Here is a 20,833-nt window from a genome sequence, read left to right as displayed (position 1 = left end):
CCATACATGGGTGATTGCGAACTGGGAGAGATAAAACAGGTGGTGTAGGCATGGATGGGAAGGATCCCCTTCCACAGAGAGATAAAGTGAAGAGAAAGAAAGGTTGGGGAAGTGTAAGACTGTATCTGGACAAAAGAAAAACCACGGACCAGGACAGAGAAAGATCCAATCTCGAACTGCTTTCTCCAGACTGGAGATGGCTGCCCTCTTCACGCACCTGCGGAGGAGGGGGAGCCAGCCCTGGGCTTGGTAACTAGTTCAGAGGCACAGTCAGCAGTGGGAGAAAACAATCCCCTTCCTGGAGTGTTGTCAGAAGAAGGTATATAACCATTCAAAGGACAAAGATTGCCTGTGCCTGCCAGCCAGAGGCCATATATTGGTGGTGCCGAGTGGCACTTCCCTGGAATAGGGGTGCACGGAGCGAGACCTTTTAAGACATCAGGGTTTAAATCTCAGGCGAGCACCAGGGAGGCACAGGACTTGGCAGGGTGGGACAAACCATCTTGTTCCTGCCCACGGCACTGGGAGGTTTGGGACACCCAACAGAGTGGTTTGGGACACCAGGTGGGTAGAGGAGAGACTACAGTGTTGCTATTTTTCTTCCCATCACCAACAAGGTGAGGCATCAGGGAATGGACACGGAGTCCACAGTGGAGGCGGAACCTGCCTACGGCAAACCACGCCCCTCTGCGCCTGGTAACTGCATATCTACTAGAGTGGGATTGACGCTGACCAGACAGCCCCCCTCCAGACCACCACTGCCACTGGTTCCAAGGCACCCAGCAGTTTTGTATTTCCTGATTTAATTCTTGGACAATTCTTATTTTGTATATATATATATACATATATATATATACATGTATATATATACATATGTATATATACATATATATACATACATGTATATTTGTATATATATATGTATATATACATACATATGTATATATATGTATATATACATGTATATATATATACATATATATATAAATATATATATATATATATATATATATATATATATATATATATATGTTGGGGCTTTTTTCCTTCCTTTTCTTCTTATTTCTTCCCTCCTCTAGTCTGGTCATTCTGGTGGTTGGTTTGTTAAGCAGACATATTTAATCTATTCTCTTTATACCTGTTCTATATCTCCTTCTATATTTTCCTCTCTCCCTTTCTCTCTCTCTCTGGATTGGGCCATATAGTTTTCTGCCTGGTCAATTTTCTTTCCTTTTTTTCTCCCTACCCCTATCATGTCTCTCTTTGTATGTTATAAAGACTCTTCCGGGGCGCCTGGGTGGCGTAGTCGGTTAAGCGTCCGACTTCAGCCAGGTCACGATCTCGCGGTCCGTGAGTTTGAGCCCCTCATCAGGCTCTGGGCTGATGGCTCGGAGCCTGGAGCCTGTTTCCGATTCTGTGTCTCCCTCTCTCTCTGCCCCTCCCCTGTTCATGCTCTGTCTCTCTCTGTCCCAAAAATAAATAAAAAACGTTGAAAAAAAAATTAAAAAAAAAAAAAAAAGACTCTTCCATCAACACTGCCCCCACCCTGTTGTTTTGCTGTTGATGGTGTTTTTGTTTTGTTTTGTTTTGTTTTATTCTCTCTGTTCTTTTTTGTTTTGTTTGTTTTTTTGTTCTATTTTCCAGGGCTACTTCAAGGAAAAAATCAAAGCATACCTGGTGGAGGGTCCAAAACATCACTATAAGTAGGGAGATAAAGCAACCAGTGTCCACAACAACAGAGACCAAGTAACGCATTCCAAAAAACACCTTCTGAAGGGCCAGGCCCTGGACAGTGTATGACCCCTCTTTAATATGGTAGTGCTCACAGGTGCAAGACACCTAACAAGCTTTTAAAACACATAAGGGACAGAAACACAAAACTAGCCAATGTGATGAAATAAGAATTCTCCTCAAAAGAAATTCCAAGAAGAAATGATGGCTAAAGAATTGATCAAAACAGATATAGACAATAAAACTGAGCAAGAATTTAGAATAATAGTCATAAGACTAATCACTGGGCTTGAAAAAAGCATAGAAGACTGCAGAGACTCTATTGCTGCAGAGATCAAGGAACTAAAAAATATTAGTCATGATGAAGTAAAAAATGTTGTAAATGAGGTGCAAAATAAACTAGCAGCAGTGACAGCAGGGATGGAGGAAGCAGAGGGGAGAATAAGTGAAATAGAAGATAAAATTATGGAAAAGGATGAAGTTGAGAAAAAGAGAGATAAAAAAATTTTAGACCACAAGGGGAGAATTAGAGAAATAAGTGATTTAATGAAACATAATAGTATCCATATCATAGGAGTTCCAGAAGAAGAAGAGACAGAGAAAGGAGTGGAAGGTGACTTGAACAAATCATAGCTGAGAACTTCCCCAATCTGGGGAAGGAAACAGATGTTGAAATCAGAAGCACAGAGACTCCCTTCAGACGTAACAAAAATGGATCTTCTGCATGACATATCATAGTGAAACTGGCAAAATACAAAGATAAAGAGAAAATTCTGAAAGCAGCTAGGGACAAATGGGCTTTAACCTACAAGGTAGACCATAAGGGTAGTAGCATAACTGTCCTCTGAAACTTGGCAGGCTACAAGGGAGTGGTAGGAAATATTCAATGTGTTGAATAGGAAAAATATGCAGCCAAGAATCCTTTATCCAGGAAGGATGTCATTCAGAATAGAAGGAGAGATAAAGTCTTTCCCAGATAACCAAAACTAAAGGAGTTCATGACCACTAAACCAGTCCTGCAAGAGATCCCCCTCCAAGGGGTCTCTGTGAGTGGAATGCTGCAAAGACTACAAAGAAGCAGAGACATCATCACAAGCATGAAACCTACAGATAACACATTGACTCTAAACCCATATCTTTCAGTAATAACACTGAATGTAAATGGACTAAAAGCTCTAATCAAAAGACATAGGGTATCAGAATGGATAAAAAAACAAGACCTATCTGTTTGTTGTTTACAAGAGACCCATTTTAGACCTAAGGACACCTTCAGATTGAAAGTGAGGGGATAGAGAACCATCTAAAATGCTACTGGAAGTCAAAAGAAAGCAGAGTAGCCATACTTACATCAGACAAACTACATTTTAAACTAATGGCTATACCAAGAGATGAAGAAGGACATTATATGATAATTATGGTTTCTATCCATCAACAAGAGCTAACAATTATAAATGTTTATGCACCAAATTCTAGAGCACCCAAATATATAAAACAATTAATCACAAACATAAGCGATCTTATTGGTAAGAATATGATAACTGCAGGGGACTCTAATACTCCACTTATAGCAATGGACAGATCATCTAAGCAAAAAATCAATAAAGAAAAAATGGCCCTGAATGATACATGGGACCAGATGGACTTGACAGATATATTCAGAACTTTTCATCCTGAAGTAGCAGAATACACATTTTTCTTGCGTGCACATGGAACATTCTCCAAGATAGATCACATATTGGGTCACAAAATAGACCCCAATAAATATAAAAAAATTAAGATCATACCATGCATATTTTCAGATAACAATGCTATGAAACTTAAAATCGACCACAGGAAAAAGTGGAAAACCTCCAAATGCATGGAGGTTAAAGAACATCCTACTAAAGAATGACGGATCAGCCAGGCAATTAAAGAAGAAATTTAAAAATATATGGAAACAAATGAAAATGAAAACATGACAGGCCTAACTCTATGGGATGCAGCAAAGGCAGTCCTAAGAGGAAAATACATTGCAATCCAGGTCTATCTCAAGAAACAAGAAAAATCCCAAATATAAAATCTAACAGCACACCTAAAAGAACTAGAAGCAGAACTGCAAAGAAACCCCAAGACCAGCAGAAGAAGAGAAATAATAAAGATCGGAGCAGAAATAAACAATATAGATTTTTAAAAAAGCCAGTAGAACAGAACAATGAAACTAAGAGTTGGTTTTTTGAAAAAAATAAACAAAATTGATAAACCCCTAGCCAGACTTCTTGAAAAGTAAAGAGACAGGACCCAAATAGGTAAAATCAAGAATGAAAATGGACTTATCACAACCAATCCCTCAGAAAATACAACCAATTTTCAGAGGATACTATGAAAAATTATATGCCAACAAACTAGACAACCTGGAAGAAATGGACAAATTCCTAGACACCCACACACGACCAAAACTCAAATGGGAAGAAATAGAAAATTTGAACAGACCCATAACTAGTGAAGAAATTGAATCAGTTATCAAAAATCTTCCAACAAATAAGAGTCCTGGGCCAGATGGATTCCCAGGGGAATTCTACCAGACATTTGAAGCAAAGTTAATACCTATCCTTCTCAAGCTGTTCCAAAAAATAGAAACGGAAAGAAAGTTTCCAGACTCATTCTATGAAGCTGGCATTACCTTGATTCCCAAACCAGACAGAGACCCCACTAAAAAGGAGAATTACAGGCCAATATCCCTGATAAACATGGATGCAAAAATTCTCAACAAGATACTAGCAAATCGAATTCAATAGCATATAAAATAATCATTCACCATGATCAAGGGGATTCATCCTAGGCTGCAGGTCTGGTTCAATATTTGCAAATCAATCAATATGATACATCACATTAATAAAAAAAAGGGATAAGAACCATATGATCCTGTCAATAGATGCAGAAAAAGCATTTGACAAAATACAGCATTGTTTCTTAAAAAAGCCCTCAAGAAAGTTGGGATAGAAGGAATATACCTAATCATCATAAAAGCCATATATGAAAAGCTCTTGGCTAATATCATCCTCACTGGGGAAAAACTGAGAGCTTTCCCTCTGAGATCAGGAACATGACAGGGATGTCCACTGTCACCACGGTTGTTTAACATAGTGTTGGAAGTCCTAGCAACAATAATCAGACAATAAAATGAAATAAAAGATATCCAAATTGGCAAATAAGGAGTCAAACTTCTACTTTTCACAGACGACATGATACTCTACATGGAAAACCCAAAAGACTTCACGAAAAGCCTGCTAGAACTGATGAATGAATTCAGCAAAATCATAGGGTACACAAGCAATGTACAGAAATCAGTTGCATTTCTATACACCAATAATGGAGCAACAGAAAGAGAAACCAAGAAATTTATCCCATTTACAATTGCACCAAGAACCATAAAATATTTAGGAATAATTCTAACCAAAGATGTAAAAGATCTGTATGCTGAAAATTATTAAAAACTTATGAAGGCAACTGAAGAAGACACAAAGAAATGGAAAAACATTCCATCTCATGGACTGGAAGAACAAATACTGTTAAAATGTCAATACTCCTCAAAGCAATCTACACATTCAACGCAATCCTAATCAAAATCACACTGACATTCTTCTCAGAGCTAAACAAATAATCCTAAAATTTGTGTGGAACCACAAAAGACCCTGAATAGCCAAAGTAATATTGAGAAAGAAAACCAAAGCAGGAAGGATCACAATCCCAGACTTTAGCCTCTACTACAAAGCTGTAATCATCAAGAATAGACACATAGACCAATGGAATAGAATAGAGAACCCAGAATTAGACCCACAAATGTATGACCAATTAATCTTTGACAAAGCAGGGAAGAGCATCAAATGGAAAAAAGACAGTCTCTTCAACAAATGGTCCTGGGAAAACTGGATAACAACACGCAGAAGAATGAAACTAGACCACTTTCTTACACCAAACACAAAAATAAACTAAAAATGGATGAAGGACCTAAATGTGAGACAGGAAACCATCAAAACCCTAGAGGAGAAAGCAAGGAATAACCTCTTTGACTTCAACCGCAGCAATTTCTTGCTGGACCCATCCCCAAAAACAAGGGAATTGAAAGCAAAAATGAACTATTAGGACCTCGCCAAGATAAAAAGCTTCTTCTGCACTGCAAAGGAAACAATCAACAACACTAAAGGCAACCTACAGAATGGGAAAAGATGTTTGCAAATGAATATTGAATAAAGGATTAGTATCCAAAATCTATAAAAAACTTACAAAGCTCAACACTCCCAAACAAATAATCCAGTGAAGAAATGGGCAGAAGACACGAATAGAAACTTTTCCAAAGAACACATCCAGGTGGCCAACAGACACATGAAAATATACTCACCATTCTTCATCAGGGAAATACAAATCAAAAGTACACTGGGATACCACCTCACACTGGTCAGGGTGGCTAAAAGTAACAACTCAGGAAACAATAGATGCTGGGGAGGATGTGGAGAAATGGGAACCCTCTTGCACTGTTTTTGTGAATGCAAACTGCTGTAGCCTCTCTGGAAAACAGTGTGAAGGTTCCTCAAAAATTAAAAATAGAACTACCCTATGACCCAGCAATAGCACTACTAGGAATTTATCCAAAGGATACAGGAGTGCTGATTCATAGTGGCACATGTACCCCAATGTTCATAGCAGCACTTTCAACAATAGCCAAATTATGGAAAGAGCCTGAATATCAATCAACTGATAATGGATAAAGAAGATTTGGTTTGTATATATAATGGAATACTATTCGGCAATGAGAAAGAATGAAATCATGCCATTTGCAGCAACGTGGATGGAACTGCAGGGTATTATGCTAAGTGAAATAAGTTAGAGAAAGACAGATACCATATGTTCTCACTCATATGTGGATCCTGAGAAACTTAACAGAAGACCGTGGGGGAAGGAAAGGGGGAAAAATAGTTATAAACAGTGAGGGAGGGAAGCAAACCCTGCAAGAGGGAAGAGACTCTTAAATACAGAGAACAAACTGAGGGTTGATGGGAGGGGGGTTGGGGGGGGAGAGGGGGAAATGGGTGATGGGCATTGAGGAGGGCACTTGTTGGGATGAGGACTGGGTGTTGTATGTAAGCGATGAACCACGGGAATCTATCCCTCAAAACCAAGAACACACTTTATATATACTGTTATGTTAGCCAATTTGACAATAAATTATATTAAGAAAAGAAAAGAAAAGGTCAATATCCAATCTCTCCTCAGTATGAAAATGATGATATACTTTGGTAGAAATGTCTGAGAAATCTATCTCTGCCTTAATCTTCCCTAAATTCTCATCATTTACCCTACTTCTGTGTGGTATGTGATCTCCGTTCCTGTGCTAGTTGATCTCTGCTTTCTTGTATCAGCATTTGTATGTCTCCTGCTGAAAATTCTCCATATACAGTGTTCAGATTTTGAGCATGAAGTGTTCATCAGCTATCCTACAACCCTCATAAGCCCACTCTTTATTTGCATTGCAGGACTCTTTGCAACCCTAGAACATAAGGGAAGCTTGTTGCTGTTACTGAGTTCTGAAAAATGCCCAGAGCAGCGTCCGCTTGCCAGAAGCTGCTGTTCTCCTTTGTATAATGTGTTAGTAAATGGGTTTGGGATCGCACAGTCCTGGCTTCAAACACCAGTTCTTCCACAAACAATTTGCATCACTTTGGGAAATAAAATTAACCACTCTGATCTTCAGCTTCCTCACCTAAAAAAATGGAATAGTTAAGACCTTACGAATTTATGGTGACAATGAAATAAGGCAATGAATAATATTAAATATTGAGCACGGTGGTTGACTAAATAGCATCTCAAGTACTGTCAGATATTATTGCTATTTTTGATGATTATTGTTGCTACTTACGTCTTTGTCACGACGGCTCCGGAAGAGTGTGTAGATAGGCCATTTTAACTTTGGCAAGATGAGAATGGGTTGTAGCCAAGAGACTCACTAAAGAAGCCCACAACATGCTTGACTCTGTGAGACACTGTGAGTATAATATGGTAAGCAATTCCCTGGTCTATAAGACTGGACAAAATTTTACTCTTTGGCCGCTATTTGTTACATGTAAGGAAGAAAATGGGAGAAATAACATGAATCGGAAGTGTGTATGTGCCTGCCACACTAAGAGGAACTTCACACTTTAACTTAACCTATCTGAGCCTCAGTTTCCTTACCTCTGAAATGAGGATGAGAGGAGCACAAACCTCAGGACACCTAGGTGGCTCAGTAGGTTAAGCATCCAGCTTCGGCTGGGGTCATGATCTTGTGGTTCCTGGGTTCAGGCCCCATATCAGGCTCTGTGCTGACAGCTCAGAGCCTGGAGCTTGCTTTGGATTCTGTGTCTCCCTCTCTCTCTCTGCCCCTCCACCTCTTGTGCTCTCTCTCTCCCTCTGTCTCAAAACTAAATAAACATTAAAAATTTTTTTTAAAAACAGCACAAATCTCATTGTGTTGCTGTAACAATTAAATGATATAATGGATTTAAAATATAGTACTTGAGTAAACAGTTACTGTTGATAATGAGATATAATTAAGGTAGAAATATATATATAATATTATATATCTTAAGGCATAATATATAAGGCATATATATATATGTACATACATATATATACATAGGTACATGTATACATATATGTATATATATACATATGTATATACATATGTACCTATGTATATATATGTACATACATATATATATGTGTATATATATATCTCAAGAAAATTACAAATAAGTTAAAGTTCATTTGTCAAGTTTTAGTGAGCCTGAGGAACTAATTAGAAAAGTGAGTAATTTACATAAGGTCACACTGCCTCTAAGACATAGAGCTTTGACTCAAATCTAAGTCTCCCTGTGCCTTTTTAAATACACTGCTTCCTCCCATGGATTCATATTTTAATTATTTGTTATTAGTCAGTGGCAACCAGCAGTTGAAAACTTTTAGTCTCAGGACTCTTTAAAACTCTTAAAAATTACTGAGCATGTAGTACTTAGATCTTGGTTTCTAATACTTTTCTCCAGTAAAAGGAATCAGGTATTCTTAGAGAAATGGCTGATTCCAGGATGGGGCAAGAAATATACAAGCTGGGCCTAGAGTATCTTGGAATGCCAGAAAGTAAGGGAGTGATAACAAACAAATAAACAAACCCATATTTGTAATAGTATTTCCTAGGTACATAAGAGCCAATGGAAATATTGGTCAATGATCAAAATTGGAACCATTTTAGCAACAAAAATAAATAAAGTAGGAAGGAATTATAACTCAGTATGAAAAATAAGTATTCATGAGTAGTGCTGATATAAACAAACAAACAAATGGAAAAGAGACAAATCTGGCATGTAGTAGAATTCCAAATAGTTTATGCCTTCAAGGATGGGGAGCCCTCAACTGTGAGCTGCATGTAGACTTTCTTCCAAAGAAAGTCCGGAAAGGTGAGCGAGGAAAGGATAACTTTACATAGAAGAAACCTGACGAATATCACCCCAGCCAGGTGACCAAGGTCAACATCAAAGGTGATAAATTATATTGATAGTATGTACCTTGGTATGATGAACATGACACTTCACCTCTGTGTTCTTCATCCCCAAAATATGTTGCAGTCTAACCATGAGAAAAACACAAAGCAAATTCCAGTAGAAGAGTATCCTACAAAATATGTCACCAGTACTCTTCAAAACTGTCATGGTCACTGAAACCCAGGAAAGTCTGGAAAACTGTCACAACCAAGAGACACCTAATGAGACATGAAAACTAAATGTAATGTAGTATCCTTAATGGGATCCTAGAACCAAAAAATAGCAGTACATTAGGTAAAAAAATAAGAAAATGTGAATAAAGTATGGACTGCACAAAATAATAATATATCAATATTGGTTCATTAATTGTGACAAATGGACCATAAGATGTTAATAATAAGGGAAATACATGGTACAAAATACATGGGAACTTGTTCTATTACATTCTCAATTTCCCCGTACATTATAAACTGTTCTAAAAGATCATCAACCAAAAAAGACCTGAAGCAAATATGAAAGATATTTATTAGAACTGAGTTGTTGGCATAAGTCTATTCATTACATTATTTTTGTACTTGTAAGTGTATTTGAAGAATTTTCTAGTAAATATATTTTTAGAGTATATTTTTTATCAGAAATTCCCAAAAGGAAGCTAATTCACTAAAAGTCACTTGACTGAAAGAAAACAGAAATCTTAGATTCACAAACCCTAGCAATAAGAACTACCAGAAACTTCTGAATGTTATTTAAAATAAAAAAAAAAAAGATTTTATAATAAGAAAAAACATTGAGGACTCCAAAGAGCTTTTGTGTATGTGTGTTATTCCTACCAGTACGGTACCTTACAGGTACAGTACCTTACTGTAAATTAAAACCAAGAATGTTTTAAAACATGAGAACACATGAGCAGCACAAATTTCATTGGCTATCAAAAGTACATTGTTGTCACACATCATGTAGTCTCTGGAAAACACCACTAAGCATTCACAAAAGAATAAAGTGAAAAAAGAAACCAATAAACTTTGTAATTTGGGGAGAAAGCCCAGCTGGTCATGAAGTATTTTTTTTATTTTATAGATTGTTGGATTTGATTTGCTAATTTTTTTTGGCATTATCAGAAATACTGCAATAACCATCTTTTTATTTCTGATGAATGGTTTCCCAAAAGTGGGCTGAATGGTGTGAGCCTTTTGATTATCAATGGATTCTGTCAGATTGCAGTCCCAAAAGTTTATAGCAATTCATTCTTTCCTCAGTCTGTGAAAGTGTTTTTCCATAATCTTAACAACATTAAAGGTTATCAATATTTTTATCAATTTTTATTAAAGAAAATTAAATCAGGAATCTCTAGTTTTGACATAGTGATGTTAATACGTTTTTATGGAACAATGTGTAAACATTCCGTGCTTAGAGCACGTACACAACTATGAAATAAAAATCAAGATTACAAATTAAATATAAACTAAAAACCCAACACAATTAAAACATGAATTGAAAGTGACAGATGCCATTGATGTGCTAAAACAGATAGCAGAAGTTGGAGTTAATATAAGAGAAACGTAGCCTCAGGTCTGTTTCTACATTTAATCTGTTTCCTTGTTTTCACTTCAATTATACTAATGTAGAGAATGAACGCCTGTTCACATTAGCATGCTTTACAAAATGACATTCATAACTTGAAGGCTTTGTTGCTGGTTTATGATAATCAAACTCCACACTTAACTAAAATTCTGCAGTAACCCATCTGCAAAGGCAATTTTTATTGTAGCATCATTTAATTCCTTAACTCTCATGTGAAGATAAGGTTGTCATAAGGCTCCACTGACATCTGCATGAAGTATTGCTAACTGGTGCTTTCTTGGTTTTGTGCCTTTATCTTCTTATTAGGTTGCTTGTTCTCTGATCCTTTTTTTCACTCCCACAATAGAATATAAACTCCATGTTTACTGCTATATCTTCCCACCTAACCCTAGCCCTGGCCAAATAAATACTTAAATGAATGAACAAATATGCAATTTAACTATTGCTAAAATTAGGTGCAGAAATGGCCTCCTTGCGTACTGGCTAACACAGTCAGAGGCAATGCATTAAGTAGTGGTATGTACATAAACATAGTTCATATAATGCATTTTTTTTTCAAAATTTAGGTTTAGCCCCAACTACTTCAGCACCGAGAACAAATCTAACCTGCCAAATTCAATCTTAGATAGATATAAGTAGAACAACTGAAATTGCCTAGCCTTGCTCCATTATAAAGGCGATTATTTAAATGACTGAGAATTAACATATATTAAGGTGTTATTAGAGATGAACATTGAGATGAAAGCTAAAAAAAACAAATAAATGAAAAAGAATTCTCAAAGACAATAAATTTAAGAATTTGCTGAAGGTCATTCTGTCTGTTTAGGAAACACGAGTATACAACGTATATGCATATTGTCGTTTGGTCTCTGTCGGAGAATTCTTTTTTCCTCCAGAAAATGTATAGATTCCATATTCAGCAGCAGTTGCATTCAAACTGTGGAGAGGGCTCGCGAGGTCAAATTAATTTGAGCAATTATGGATGGTACAACTCAGGTAGAGACAAGGGCCAATGGTGACAACCCCAGAGTTTAGAGCTGCACGTAGAAGGTCAAGGTCAACTCAGTCTCCCAAACCTGCTGCTGGGAGTCAAAATCCTAAAGGAAGATTTTTTGATATAAGGATTAAAGGTAGGCGGCTTCTGGAGAATATCTTTTTCTTCTTTTCACATCTGTGGAAATTAAATTTCTTGACCTGTGAAAGGTGTTTGGACTTGATAAATCCGCAAAGCCCATTCTAACTCTATGGAGTTTATACAAAATTCTATCTATTTATAGACAAAATTAATGAGAACTGTCACTTGTAAGTTATTTTGCTACCTATTTCATACAGGATGAACAAAGTCTCAAAATTATGCGTAAGAACCTCAGAACTATTTATTAGATATTCATTTTATTTGAGTGTTTATACAGTATATTTCTTTTCATCTTTGTAAGTTCCATATAAGCTCCACAAGTTCCATATAAGCAAAATCTTAATTAGTTTCTTCAAGAATTCTAACTAGATTTTTAAAGTAATCATCACTAACAAATGTAAATTTCATCTCATGGAAGACAATTTATTTTCTACCACTTTTATACTTGTACAATGTAAATAGGCCTAAATTGCAATTCATTTTAATAAAATTATTTTTAATTTTCTTATATGTTTTAAAGAGTCATCCTTGCTAATACTTTTAAAACAGTATCTTCTAATACCTGTAAGCTGGCTCATATTTATAAAATTTTCTAATACCTCAATTTTTATAGCACTTTGATTAAATATACATTCTATACTTATCATTGTCATCAAACTAAGTAAAACCATTAGCTACCAATGACTCTTTATTAATTAGAGAATATGCATTCCAAGCTATCATTTGATCACCAATGTAGAAACACTCAACTCCGGTTCTGCCTTCTGTCTTCCAAATGGCTATAGGAACACATTTTCCATGTTAAAAATTAGGGGCTCAGTCATTAAGTGTCCAACTCTTGGTTTCATCTCAGGTCATGATGTCACATTTGTGGGTTTGAGCCCCGAGTTGCAGTGGGTTCTACGTTAACAACGTGGAGCCTGCTTGGGATTCTCTCTCTCTTCCTCTCTCTCTCTCTCTCTCTCTCTCTCTCTCTCTGCCTCTCCTCCGCTCATGCTCTCTCACTCTCTCTCTCTCAAATAATAAATAAATAAACAAAATAATTAGAATACCTGGTCTGAAATGAACATTTGTATTAAGTTTATAAAGGAAAGTCTTGGAGTAATTTTGACAGTATCTATGACATTTTAATGTTTCAAGATGAATAAGATAAAATAAGTTGCATTAAGTTAAAGACCGTGACTGGGGGCGCCTGGGTGGCGCAGTCGGTTGGGCGTCCGACTTCAGCCAGGTCACGATCTCGCGGTCCGTGAGTTCGAGCCCCGCGTCAGGCTCTGTGCTGATGGCTCGGAGCCTGGAGCCTGTTTCCGATTCTGTGTCTCCCTCTGTCTCTGCCCCTCCCCCGTTCATGCTCTGTCTCTCTCTGTCCCAAAAATAAATAAATGTTAAAAAAAAAAAAAAAAAAAAAAAAAAAAAGACCGTGACTGGCATGTTTCTCACTATATCCCCAGTGTGTATATATTATAGGGTATCAATATATTTGAAAATAATAAATGAATGAATGAATGACAATGAGAACAATAAGGAGGAGAGAGTACCAATGCTCGGGAACTATATGCCTTCCAGGAATCACGGATGGAAGGTAGAGACTCAATTTTAATGGATCAAAAAACCAGAATAGTACCCCATGACCAGCCAACTGCGAACAGGGTCTGGGCAGTGGTAAAGAACTCACAGATGCTCAGCCGGACCCCATCAGGAATTTCTCAGATAGAGTTCTCAGTTTCTCAGATAGAGCTGTTGTGACCCATCTGCAGATCCAGCCCCTGAGCATGGAAGACAGAGATAGAACTGACAGTCCGAGCTGATTCACGAAGAGCAAATAGCATGAGGAGAAGAGGGATAAATGGAAAGACAATGTGGCTTTTGTCAAGAGAGATTTCACTCCTTGCGTTTAGTTAGAATGCCTGTATAAAGGAATTTTAGAAGGCATGAAAAAGGGCTCATATTACTCCATTTGAACATTTCTCACTGACTGATAAGTTCTACCTTTCTCCCTGCCTGGAAGGACGATTCATTTAGAAAATGTCAACATGCTCCCTTGCTCTCCAGCCTCCACTTGTCTTTGGCCAATGGGGAGCCCAGGAAGACTGAGAGTGGACAGGGAGGTCAGGGTGTTTTTCCCCTTGGCTCCTTCCCTGCAAGTTCTCCTACAGCTGTTAGTATCCCTTCACCAATCACCCTGCTCCTCTCAAGACAGTCTCCTCTACCTGATGTCTCCTTTCCAGGTTCTAGTCATCCCTTTTTGTCCTTAATGCTGGACTGTGCTTCTTATTCACTTGACTCTTTAAATGGGAACTTTGTGAAAACTTTCCTCAAATTGTCCTATTCCAGGTCAGCCCGTGTATCCTTATTGGTCCTGGATTGACAGAGCAACATATTGCTTTTTTCTGACTTTAGCTAACTTCAGTCTATCTGCAAAGTTCCACCACTTCTCCATCTCCTCCGTCTCTAATTTCTAAGAGAAGACGAAATAGTCCTTGTAGCCTGCATCCCATTGGAAGTCTCAAAATCGGAGTTATCACTTAGATCACGGATTTCTTAGGTTACACTGGGATCAGAAAGCTTAGGTTCGAATACTTTCTGGGTTGGGAAACCAAAGCACCTGCGGAGAAAGCTCATTTTCTCTTCAAAAGTACATCTTTTATTTATTTATTTTTAATTGAGCCGGAATCTATCTTCTCATAGCTTCTCTATATTGGTTTCATGCCTAGTTCTTTGGAAGTGTAGAGAATATGCATATTACATTCCCATATGCTCTTAATGACAGGAAGAAGATCAGTATTTGTTGAGGGCCTATTAATTGCCATATGTTTGCTCTCCGTTCACCGCCGAGCATGGGGCTGTTACTGAAGAGGCACTGGTTAGGTCATATCCCCTGTGTGTATGTCACACGTCAGTTGCAGATCAGTTTTTCTGCCTTCAAATCATACACATCTCCCCTGAAGCCATACTAGTTCTCTTCAAATATCTGAAAACCTCATATTTTTCTTGAGTTAAAAGTGTACAATTGCTTAACCATTCCCGTATAACACCATCGTTAGTTGCTTTTCCACTTGGCCACTATATACTCTATGTAGTCACAAAAAATATATATATATTCCTCTCTACTTTTTGTGTCTAGAAGGGAATGCAATTCATCGGGGACAACCACGCTTTTGTCCTGCATGCTACCCTCTGAACGTGCTGCCCATAAGTACCTGTTCTTTGAAACCCACATCACACATATAATTCATGTTAATCAAAATCTTTAATTATGTCTGATATTTAATACAACCTATAATGTTTCACTTGGAATTTGAACCTGAACTCTAAACAACAGGCTGTTTTTCCTTTCAGCATTCCCTCTAACAGTCCGACCTGTCCTTGTGACTTCCGGAGCTATTTGCACATTCTGAATCAATGTTCTGTTAATGTCACGAAGTCAAACAAATATGTGTCACCAAATTCAAATAAACACCAGCATGACCCCAAGAGCCTTGAAGGAAAAGCTCTTAAATATATTAGGAATTATATTATATTAGCATTATATTAGGAATACTTCTCTAAAATCATTATCAAAAACATCTCCCTTTCCCCCAAATCTCGCCCTTATGGCAAGTACAGAAGTCTCATCTTTTATCCCTTAAGAATTTACTCATGGCCCTCAGACCATTACGATTTACTTCCAGAAGGTCCCATCCTCTCTCCACAAAGTCCTTTACCCTCAACACTCCTCAGAAGCCCATCACCTGTTATGTGACCTTCTTTCCTTCCCACTCTGTTTTTCTCCCAGTGGTAGGTCTCTGGATTTCCGAGGAATAAATGCTCTTTCTTTCTATCCAGTATCATCCTAAATACAGCAATGTTCTTGTCTAACCTCTTATGTATTGAGATGAGCTCATCTTTCATATCTTTTTTAAAAATGTTATTTATTTTTGAAAGAGAGAGCACAAGCGTGGAGGGGCAGATAGAGAGGGGGACAGAGGATCTGAAGCAGGCTCCGAGCTAAGGCGGAGAGCCCCATGCGGGGCTCAAACTCAACAGACCTTGAGGTCATGACCTGGGCCTAAGTCAGACGCTTAACCGAGGCACCCCAGTCTTTCAAATCTTTATCCAACTCAGAGCTAGAAATCTTTGTCTAGTTATTTACACCCATGTCGCTCCGAAAAAAGCTTAAGAGGAGTTTAACCTTACAATAATATCTATCCATTAGTAATAAGCATATAAAGTCAAGGCCATACAAAGGAAAGGAAGCAATTAGAGCTTATGTAATTATAGTCTGTGAATGCTACACTTGGTGCTAAGCATCCTGGCAGCGAAAGCAAACAAGAGAAAGATTCTAAATACTATAATTTCCAATATATGACAAAAGAAAACATTCCAATTCTTTGGGAGAAATAAACATTTCCTCACAAAGTGAAGCTTAACAAATGTATTCTTTGTGACAGCCAAATAGATTTTAAGCTCCTTAAAAATGGGGACTATTTTTAGTGCCTTCCTCTGTCCCCATCTCTTTCTGACTTCTGCTTGCTGAAGAAGAGTACGATGGTAATACCCGTTGTTTGACAAGAAAGCTAGGCAAGTGGCTCTTTCCCAGGTGTGATATAAACATGGGAGGAAGTGGTTGCGGTTTATGGAGACGTCCATTGTGAACGAAGTAAAAAAGATGACCAGGACCATGAGATATTCCAGAGACTAAATTCATCAGTCAGTGCCAGAGATACAAAAAGAAGGAGCAGAGTAAAAAGGAAAGATACAAAGCTAGAGTGAGAAGAGAAGGGAAATGGGTCCTGTCAAATTTGGGGAATAGCAGAACTTATACTGGGGCAGAAGCAAGTTCAACTGTAATGTTGGAAGGTCTTAAATGGTTACGCATGGCCAGCATCCATTCATGTTGTTGGTAGCTCCTGTTTAAAGAGTTAATTTGACCCAGTTACCATGGTGTTCGACTTTGTCCGACTTCCCACACCTAGTTGAAATTCTTTTCTTTCTGAAAGCTATGATGTTGGACAAAACAACACATCCTTGTAGGGTACTCATTGGATTTTAATGAGCATCTGGGCAGATCCTGGGAGAGAGCTGTGTTCTCACAGTGCGAGGGCAGGCTTGATGCTTTCAGCTGTTGGCACTTCTCACAGTAGATAGTGTTCTCAGGAGAAAGAGTGTTAGTAAACCTTCATTTGTGTGTGTGTGTGGCTGAAGAGAATTGGCTGCAAAAAGAGAAGTTCAGTTCTCTTGTTTCTGAAAGCAGTAAAGAGGTTTCCAAATGACTTCCTCTAATGCATTTGGTAAGTTGCCCTCAAAGACTATTGCTTAAACATCTCAAAATACAGGCTTAAAAAAATCCCCCCAGTGTCTATCATTACCAGTAATTTGTTTAATATTTAAAAAGATGAGTTTGTTAATAAATTTCACCACTTTCCATATCTGGGAATAATACGATATGCTGAGAAATCCTGGAAGAAGAAGATGAAGAATGGGAAATTTCAGTGAGAGTTGATATAATTTATCCAATATAAGAGCTATCCAGAAAAATTCCTTTGACTACTCCACCATGCAACAATGGACATGCCAATGGTGTCCATTCTGCCTACTCAGGAAGAGAAGAATCACATACAGCCAGAGGTAACTACAGATATGGAGTAGCTCATTATGTAACTTCATATACCCTACTCCATTTACCTAGAATATCTTCCTTACCCTAGGCCCTGTTGTTGTTGTTGTTGTTGTTGTTTCACAAACTCTTACTCATCCCTCAGACTCTAGCTCAGTTTCTACTTCCTCCATAAAGCTTTACCTAGGCGTCTTAGGCAAAACTTGCCTGTCCCATTCTTGTGCTAAGTCCTATGCGTTCCCAAAATAATTATATCATACCTCAACAGAAGGCCTTATATCTTCTACTCTTTCACTTAAAGATCTTCCCTCTCTCCGATTGTGAAATCTTTTAGAACATTTCAGTTTTCATTTATAGTACAGTACATAATATTGCTGAAAGGACGAGTGAATGCATAACTTAATTTCTAAAAAGGCAGGACAGAAAAGGGCAAGACAAATGAAACGGAAGAGAGGGGACAAATGAGGAAGGAGGAGCAAACAGCATAGACTGAAAGTATGTCAGACTGAAGAACCAGACCAAGTTAAGAAAAGATAGAAAGAAGAAGTTTGTATGATGATATATGTTAAAGGGCAGTCAGTCTATATCATAAACATAAAGAACAGAGAGAACATGGAAATTTCCTGAAAATCCAGAAATTGAGAGGCACTGGGCTACCGCAAGACAGAGCAGAACTGTCAAAAGAACTTAGTTCCTTACTGGAAAACAATCTGGTGACCTACAAGCTGGAGCACTGGACCCAGAGACCCTGGCAGCAGTTAGAGCAGTTCAACTTGACGTCTAAGGGAAAATGAGACCATGAGAAGAAAGCAGTTACTTCTAAGGACAAGAAGAGATGTACACCAAATCTTTATCCCATGTCTACTCTGCTTTAAATGAAGGATGAAGGGGCCAATGAGACTGTTGCTTAGTTCCTGAGTACCAGCCTGCCACAGGGAAGTTCACCCAACTCTGAAAGTGTGCTCTGTATGTGTGGGTTATAGGCCAAGCCCTGCTTTACATGGGGTCTCCTCCAAATTTGGGGCAGGGGGAACAGTTTTTCTATTTCTATCTTGATTTTCCATCAGACTGTATTTTCCTCAGGAAAAGCGACTCGGTGTGTTTCTGGAATTAATCCTGGCATGACATTAGTAGCCATTTCAAAAATTGGTTGGTTCAACATCATGCCGGTTTTGTTATTGTTCTAATTTGACCCTATAAGTTAACATTTGATGTTTTGGTCTCAGCCCTTTGAGAACTCCTTTTCTCATTGCTTAGTCCCTGTCTCTAATCAGTCCATAAAATTTTGTGCCTACATCATTATTCTCATTTTTTTCCAAGCTCTCCATGCTACTGTGAGTTCTACAGTCCCATTTTCTTCTGTAGAGGCCTGCTTCCCAACACCTCCTTCCTTCTCTTGAATGCTAGCCCTCCAAGCTGCCATAAGCCAGTCATGCAAATTCTCTTTCCTTTCATTGCTTTCTGGTGTACAAATAGTTTCCTGGGTCATTCTTTGTCTTAGTCAACACCATTATTTTGTTAATGTGCATCCTCAGATTTTTGAAGAATGAGTATTTGGCTTATTAATTTTCTTAATTTTATACAGGCTACACTTTGCCACTGCACTTGAATGGTATTCTGGCTATGTTTAGGATTCTCAATGGGAAATGATATGTCTTCATTTCTTGGAGGCATCATTCCTCTATTTTCTACTGCCATAATATAAATGAAATATCATGGACCAGTCTGTCATTCCTTTGTAGCTTAACTGCTTTTTTCTCCCTAAAATTTTCTAAATATTTCATTTCTATCTTTTTTTTTTTAACATTTATTTATTTTTGGGACAGAGAGAGACAGAGCATGAACGGGAGAGGGGCAGAGAGAGAGGGAGATACAGAATCAGAAGCAGGCTCCAGGCTCTGAGCCATCAGCCCAGAGCCGACGCGGGGCTCGAACTCACGGACCGCGAGATCGTGACCTGAGCCGAAGTCGGATGCTTAACCGACTGAGCCACCCAGGCGCCCCTCATTTCTATCTCTGATGTTTTAAAATTTTATATTGATATGTCTAGGTAGGGGTCTTTGGCAGTTTATCAGTACTCAGAAGTACACAGGCCCTTTAATGATATATCTTTTATCACTCTGATAAATATCTTTGCATTTTTTCTTCCTCAGTTTCCTTTATTGTCCTTTTATTCTACTCTTACTATTCAGATAGTAGATCCTACTATTCCATTCTAGTTGACTTCCCAAATGTTATCTTCCAATTCTTTTTTTTTTTTAATTTTGGCAAGTAAATTTTTAAATTACCAATAGCTCACCTTGTTCTCTAAAAGTTCTTTTTCATAGTACCTTGTTTTTTTTCATGAATATAAAATCTTCTTAAATCTCTCTAATTCTACTAATTAAGGTAAATGCATATTAGCGTCAAGCAAGAAAAAAAAAATCACTAAAAATTTAGGCATACAGTCATTTATTTGGACAACTAGAATTGCAATTTGGGAGACACAGATTCAGGCAGAAACTTGACTCATGTTCTCAGGAAGACAAAGAGGGGACAGAATTTTAAAGACAAAAGGTCATGAGCACAGTTCTCCTTTAGGTCTTCTATGCAAAACAGGGATTGAAAATAACTTAACTGGGATTGGTTGGATTAATATGCAAATGAAGGATTGAAACTTGTCAAATTCTATGGACTCTGTTTGAAGTGAAGAATTCTAACCATTCAGTTTTATGGTAAAATGGTAGTTAAATCCAGGGCTTGTAGCTGCCAAAAAGTTCACAGTTTCTTCTGTGAGGGCGTGCATAAATTCCTTCTCCTTTATGGCCTCCCAGCACTATTTTAAAAGAGACTCTCAGACACTGGGATGACTCAGTGGGTTAAGTGACTGACTTCAGCTCATGTCAGGATCTCTCTATTCTGGAAGCCGAAGCCCACATCAGGCTCTCTGCTGTCAGTGCAGAATCCACTTTAGATCCTCTGTCCCCCTTTCTCTCTGCCCTAACCCCTACTTGCATGCATGTGCTCTCTCTCAAAAATAGATAAAACGTTAAAAAAAAAAAAGGAGAGAGACTCTTTTAGCCAAGCTTGTTTATTCCATTTTGAAATTTCCTTTTATATTAATTTATTGCTGAAAATTGTTTTCCATTGCTTGCATTTTCTTTTTCTACTGGGACCCGTTTTTTTTTGTCAGGTTGTTTAGCTACATCTTCATCTTTTCTATTGCACAATTCCCTTGACGGTTAAATGAACCACAGTTGG

Source organism: Neofelis nebulosa, chromosome 6 (assembly GCF_028018385.1).
Source record: "Neofelis nebulosa isolate mNeoNeb1 chromosome 6, mNeoNeb1.pri, whole genome shotgun sequence".
Lineage (NCBI taxonomy): Eukaryota > Metazoa > Chordata > Mammalia > Carnivora > Felidae > Neofelis > Neofelis nebulosa.
This window is presented reverse-complemented; position numbering follows the sequence as displayed.